At 36.5% G+C, this 7,485-nt stretch overlaps 1 protein-coding gene and 1 non-coding gene across 4 annotated transcripts in view; one reads left to right on the top strand and one right to left on the bottom strand.

The window, feature by feature from the left end:
- EFEMP1 (EGF containing fibulin extracellular matrix protein 1) overlaps positions 1-7,485 on the bottom strand; it is a 58,978-nt gene that overhangs the window by 21,226 nt on the left and 30,267 nt on the right. The gene's annotated exons all lie outside the window — the stretch shown is intronic.
- LOC123326063 lies at positions 6,145-6,251 on the top strand. Its single transcript, XR_006540853.1, has one exon. It is a non-coding gene; the product is annotated as a U6 spliceosomal RNA (small nuclear RNA).

Here is a 7,485-nt window from a genome sequence, read left to right as displayed (position 1 = left end):
TCTTTCTTTCTTTCTTTCTTTCTTTCTTTCTTTCTTTCTTTCTTTCTCACATTCTTAACAATCTAGATAATACCCATCTGCTCAGAATGATTGGTCCTAATCCTTTCCAGTGACAGGACAATAAATTAGTTCCCAGCACTCTATTTACTCTATAAAACTTTTTAAATAAAAAGGACTCATTGGGTAAGGATCTTATTGTTATTTTGGGTCTTCACCTTATTTTTCAGTATAATCCTGGAAAGTAGGAGCTAGCTCAACAAGTGCTGAGAACATTGCTGTTTTACTACTGCCTCATCCATTCATGGCTCTTAGTAATGACAATCTGAGTATTCAAGACATTAAATTATGTTGCTTCAATTTTGATTAGGAAGGAGGTGTGTGATATTTTATGTAACTTCATATACAAATTTGTTAAAATTATAAAATTAACGGGTGTAAAAATAGGTAAGTGCTTACCAATATTTAAATACTTATTATTTGATTAGAAAAATGGATCTGCGAGCCTCTGATTTAATCCTGATAACAGCTCTGTGGAATAAGTGATCACATCATGCACAATTTATGGAAGAGGCAGGAGGATGCCACTGAAATGCAGATAAGTGAGGTCACCTGCCCAACATCACACAGAGTAGAAATTCAAACCCCAGATTTCCATTTTGCCCCTGCAATTTAGGTTTCCAGAAAGACTTATTTCCTAAGAGCTCTGGATAGCAGACCTTGAATTGTAGTTTTACATATATATATATATATATATATATATTTAATTTTTCTTAGAAGTAAAGAGAGGATCGTTCATCTGTAGTGCCTTGATTCCTCCCTTGTGTCTTTCTTCTACATTAGAATAACATTCATAGCTCTCCAAGTCTTCTGTTTCCCTCCCCAGTCCTTAGCCAATTATCAACAATTTTTGTCAAAGACTTTCTATTTCCCTTGCTGCTTCTTTCATAGTACTGGAATCAGATTTATCTGGGCTAAATGCCCAGTTCTAGTTAGCTTTTCACCCTTCTGAAATTATCAGCTAGAATTCACCCCAGCTAAGCAGTTCTAGTGGAGAAAATAAATACTGATATTAAGTAACAAAAGAGAACTGTCTTCATCTATAGCCAGCAGTAGATTTATAGTTCTAGATTCTTATCTGTTCTGGCAAAACAGATTGTTAATAATTTGGTGTGCTTTAAATGATAAACAAAAATATCACCAAAATCAATAAACATCAGCCTCCCTGATAATTCATTTCTTTGTTTTATAGAGTGGTGAATCAAGTGTCCTGGAAGTCCCTGTCATTGCACTGTGTTCTATCAGAACCTTTGAAATATGCTGCTCTCATATGGAAAAATCAAGCTATATGTACTGGGAGTTGCTTTTCCAGCAACGATGACTGATTTGCCCTGCAAACTGACCTTTTCTCAGCCAGTCGTCTTTGTGGCTAGTGGTCTTCATTTGCAAGATGATGGGATGAGGTTAGTCATGCAGTTCATGAACATGGGGGAGAAAACCAAGTGGCACACCTGGCCAGTTCAACTTGTGACTCATCTGTACTACACACAGACCAAATGCACCCATCGCTCATAAGCTAAAACAGAACCAGCAAGGAAACAAAGGCCTTAATTATTCTTCAGCTCTTTTTGCACACTGGCAAAGTGAAGCTTATTGCTTTCAGAATCTTAAGGAAAAACATTTTCTAATGATAAATGATTGCTCATCATCAGGAGTGTTCTCTGGCATCTCTGTGAATATGTCATTCCCAGCTAAACTTCCTTTTTTACTTCTTAAACTTAATTATCCATTAAAAACATGTTTGGGAAAAGATGACCCTGGTATTTGGAGTGATATTACAGCCAGTCATCAGTCACAACCTTGTGGAGGTAAAACTGTATTTTTGAAACAAGTAGTGCCGTTAATCTTTGCTTAAAGATTGAATTAAAGATGGTCTGTGTGCAAGTTAAAGCCCAGTCCCTACAAGCTGGGAACCAGCTTCCAACTGCATGGCTTTCAGAGGAATTATGATCCCATCTTATTGTGGGATGCCTCTGAACTGACATTTCAATTGTAGTTTTCTGGTGCCTTCCTCTTTACCTCATTCCTCCCAACCACCTTCCATCCCCAGCTCCAGATCAAACCCCTGGAGAGTGATGAACTGAATGGACACCACATTCAGCTGAGTCCACTAAGCACTGTGACTTGATTTCTGGCCCCCTCCCTGAGCCTTGCAGCCAGATTAGTCAGTCTCCCTAGCCCAAAGCACACACATTCTTGGCTTACTCCTTCAGGCCAATCATTGCTTGAGGTCGCACAAGCCCCTGGCTATGGCAATGCCAATTATAATAAGCATGGCTTGGTGACCTCCTAATTGTATGAAACCAATTACATTATACTTGTTGTTCATTCAACAATAAACAGGTTTTGTGCCCACTAAATTGGGGCATACTACTAAATTTGCTGAGTGTAATTTGGCAATACTTCTCCAAATCATTAACTGCTTAAGGCTTTTTAAATAAAGCATGTCTTTGTGCTTCTTGCCTTCAGAGCATGTTACCTTCTTGTGTATATTTTCCTACCCATTTCATTACATCTTACTTATGATGTTTCTGCACAATGTTTCCCCATATACCTCAGGGCCCTTATGTTTTTCTGAATTCCAAATGAAGCTGAGAGGTAGGATGAAGGAGGGGTGGAACTCACCAGATATGCACTAAATTCCTTTCTCTTTTTGATTCAAAATTCCAGCACAATGAAAAGCAATGAAAGGATAAATACGTGAGTAAATCTAAATGAATACTGACTGTATAAAACAATAGGAAGGTCTTTTGGGATTTATAAAATATTTGGGATTTATAAAATATTTATAATTAAAATACATGAGAATACATGAGAATAATAAGTTGGCAGGAAAGTAAATAGAGTTTAAGTACTTGAAGGTCCTTGCATTGTCAGGGGAGAGGTAAAACTACTAATTTATTTTAGACTTTGATAAATCAAGGATGCATGTTAAGTAGCCCCTAGGGAAAAAACTAAAGGAATAGTAAAAGCAGAAAAATACAAATCTAATACAGGCGAGAAATGGAACAATACAAAACGGTCCATTATTTTAGAGAGAAGGGAAGAGAGGAAAGAAAAGGAAACTAAAATGTGCAGAACAAATAGAAGGCAAATAGTAAAATGGCAGTTTAAACCTAATCACAGCAATAGTTGCATTAATGTAAACAGATTAAATGGTCTTACTAAAAACCAAAGTTCTCAGGTTGATTACAAAAACAAAACCCAAATATGCTGTTTCAAGAGAAACGATTTAAATGTAAGGATGGAAAGAAAAATATGTTAAAGAAAAAAGATGAAAAATGTACTATGCCAACACTAATCAAAAGAGAATGGGCTAGCAATATTAATATCAGACAAAGTTGACTTTAAGGGAAAAGGGATTACTAGAGAATAAAAAATACTATGTAATAATAAAAGTTTTGATTTACCAGGAAAATGCAGAAAATCGGAATTTAACTGCATTTAATCCCACAGCCTCCATATAGACAAAGCACAGATAGGCAGAACTAAAGGGAAAATGAATACACACAATTACACTAAGAGATTTTTAACATACCTCTCTTAGTAACTAAACGAACAAACATATATTTTTCAGAAATGAATAGAAAATATGAATAACATGATAACAAACTTTGAACTACTTGACATAATATAGAACACTGTATAGAATACATAACCTATTCAAGCATTGAGAGAATGTTAAAAGAAAATGATTAAATGCCACCCTTAAGGAAAGTCTAAATACATTTCAAAAATTACAATATACAGATTTTTGTTCCCTCACTACACTTCATATATAATGGAAATGACAATGACCACAATGAAATTAGAAAAATCCCCTTCTTTCAGAAAAGAAGACATACACTTCCAAACAACTCATGGTTTAAGGAAGATAAAATTGAAATTTGAGACTACGTCAAACTGAATGAAGATGAAAATATCACATATGAAACCTTGTAGGGAAAAAATGCCAACTCTTAAGAAGGCTTATAGCCCCTCCTTCTCTCCTTACATCTCCTTCTCTTTGCCCCCACTCTACTCAATTTATGAGAGAAGAAAATACAAATGAGATTTGTATCTGAGATAGTCTGTTATGAAAGTGAACTTTAGGGTTTTGAGAAGAAGAAAAAGTCTTGACCGTGTCTTTCCAAAGGCAGAACTAGAATAAATGGGTAGAAATTTAAGGAAGGCAGATTTTAGTTCAGGGTAAGAGAAGAGTATGGTCATTGGACACTTTAATATGTTAGGAAGTAGTGAGGTTCTTATCACCAGAAATACACAAATGGTGCAATGTGGATCTCAGTAGCAGGTGGGGATTTGACCAGTCATCTGTGTTGAAAAATGATGTTAAGGCACTGCATGCAAATATGGCAGAATGTTAACAATTTTTGAATCTGGATGGCGGGTGTTCAATATTCATTGTATTGTACATTCAACACTGAGTTTGAAAATGTTAACTAAGGGTGCCTGGGTAGCTCAGTTGGTTAAGCATCTGCCTTTGGCTGAGGTCATGATCCTAGGGTCCTGGGATTGAATCCCATATCAGGCTCCCTGCTCCTCCTTTTGCCTCTGAATCTCTCTCTCTCATGAATAAATAAATAAAGTCTTAAAAAAAAAGAAAGAAAATGTTAATTAAAAAACTGAAAAACAGGGCGCCTGGGTGGCTCAGTTGGTTAAGCGTCTGACTCTTGGTTTTTGCTCAGGTCATGATCTCAGGATCTTGAGATCAAGCCCCGCATCATGCTCAGCTGGGAGTCTCCTTGTCCCTCTCCTTCTGCCCCTCCCACAGCTCTCTCTCTGTTGAATAAATAAACAAAGTCTCTTTTAAAAAATTGAAAAATAGGGGCACCTGGATGGCTCAGTCAGTTAAGTGTCTGCCTTTGGCTCAGGTCATGATCTTAGGGTCCTGGGATCGAGCCCTTCATTGGGCTCTCTGCTCAGCAGAAAGTCTGCTTCTTCCTCTCACTCTCCCTCTGTGTTCTCTCTCTCTCTCAAATAAATAAATAAAATCTTTAAAAAAATTGAAAAACAGATGCTGCATCCACCTGAATATAGAGAGTTGTAAGGATTTAACAAAGTGAATGAATGTCTATATGTTCTCTCATTTGACACACGATGCACATACATATATCTTTGTACAGTTGTGATGTTTACTTTTTTTTACTTTTTATTGTTATGTTAATCACCATACATTACATCATTAGTTTTTGATGTAGTGTTCCATGATTCATTGTTTGTGCATAACACCCAGCGCTCCGTGCAGAACGAGCCCTCTTTAATACCCATCACCAGGCTAACCCATCCTCCCACACCCCTCCACTCTAGAACCCTCAGTTTGTTTTTCAGGGTCCATCATCTCTCCTGGTTCATCTCCCCCTCCGATTTCCCCCCCTTCATTCTTCCCCTCCTACTATCTTCTTCTTCTTTTTTTTTTTCATAATTTATCCTCTAACATCTGAAAACCTTGCTCTATGATAAAGTATAACAAGGAAAGATCTTATCTTAAGTGGTTTTTTATTTTATCCCTCTTCCTTGAGCAATGTGACAGTCAAAACCTACACTTATTCCTTGTTCTGTATGAATGATTTTTCAGGAGTAAGGCTCTGCAGCTTTCATCATATTAAAGCATAAGGTTATTCAGTGACTAAAATGTTAAATTTGAACAACTATCAGCTTGTGTCCAAATCCTTCATATACCCTTAAACCAAGTGAGATTTGACTTTTTGGTTTTGTTTCAAATGGATACTATGGTTGCCATTTTCCCCAAGTTATTCATGAATTATCATGCACATCTGAATTTAATTTGCTGATAAATTGTGTTTGACATATGTAGGCTATGGGATATCCCCCCCGTCTATGTTAAAACACTTTCAGTGTTGTGAGGTAATAGCATTCAAATAACTCCTATGAGTTCAAGGAGTACCTAAATGCAATAGGGAACAAAAGAAAATACTGTTCGGTGAAACTGTTGACCCTGTGAGTGTTTCAATCCTAAAGACTTCTCAAGCTAGCATATAAAATAGTCTTTGACTTTTAAGTGAATTTGGGGCATTTTACCTTACATTTCCATCAGAGACAAAATTATGTTTGGACTACACATTCCCTGTGCTCGCTTTGGCGGCACATATACTAAAACTGGAATGACACAGAGAAGATTAGCATGGCCCCTGTGCAAGGATGACTTGCTAAGTCGTGGACTGTATGTTCTCTGAGATCTCTTTCAGTTTTAAAAATCTGAAATTAAAGCTCACTTTACTGAATTCCTGAATGCTATTGTAAAACATATTCATTTTCCAGCTCTTACCTCTTCTGCCCTCTCTACCTTAAAATATTGGATCCCGGGAAACCTGAACAACATGCTCTTGCTTTCTGGGGACCATGATCATAGATCTCTATTTCTTCTTCCATTCTTTTTAATTTTTCAGCAGTGGCTTCCCATCTGTAGAGTCAAAGGAGGGTCTAAAAATGGACTCATCTTTCAGGATTAAACGGCTGTGTTAGCAGAGCGGGATGAATAGAAAGTTCTCTTCAATGTTTAAATGCACTACTGTGTACCTGTAAAGTTACATACTTTCAGGAATTTAGAGTTGCTTAATGCCTGTTTGGCAGCATAAACTCTGAAAAAAATCTCATGGGGAAACACACCCCGTACACGGTTTCTATGTCTGTAGAGTACAAAGGGAGATGGACCTCTGCCAGTTACACAGTTGATACGTTAAAGGTAGACGCCAAACTAAGTCAGTCTTTAAGGGAATTTCTTGGCATGCATAAACACAGACGAAAAAAAAGACTATGTTCTTAGATCTGATACACACACACACATATATGTAGGGTGCCTATAAGTATATATATACTTAAAATGGTTACTGCATGGAGCACATCCATAGAGTCTATCATATTCCAAGTTTTCATTTTGGAAGAAAATGGAAAAATTGAGCAATTCATATTGTTAATTTTAAAATTAGCCTGGAATTATTTTTCCTTAGAAATGTAATAATTTGTTTATGGAAACCTTTAAATGAAAATCTTTGGCTTCAGGCATGTATGTGGTTAATGTGGATGAATGTGAGGCTGCCAGAGAGGTGTAGGGATCTCTTTCAGAACTACAACAATCACACTATTTTCTCACTGCACACGATTTTTAAATTTTAAATTATTTTATTTGAGATCATTTTTTAGTTGCTTGTGCTAGCTTTTTTCTAACCTTATTATACCAAGAGTTTATTATACCAAGAATTAGAGTTGATGGGAGGACTTGTTAATCCTTTTAGAAAGTCTGAGAACCACAGAATGAATTTTTTTTTATGCAACTCACTGACAGAATGATATGAACTATAATTGAGACAGAAGAGTAGGTAAGATCACAGGTTTTAGCATCAAAGAGGTCTCAGTTTAAATCCAAGCAACACCACATTTTAGGTATGTGTTCAGGGCAAGTTCTTTAGC

The sequence above is a fragment of the Neomonachus schauinslandi genome, chromosome 10 (assembly GCF_002201575.2).
Source record: "Neomonachus schauinslandi chromosome 10, ASM220157v2, whole genome shotgun sequence".
In the NCBI taxonomy this organism is placed as follows: Eukaryota; Metazoa; Chordata; class Mammalia; order Carnivora; family Phocidae; genus Neomonachus; species Neomonachus schauinslandi.
This window is presented reverse-complemented; position numbering and strand designations above follow the sequence as displayed.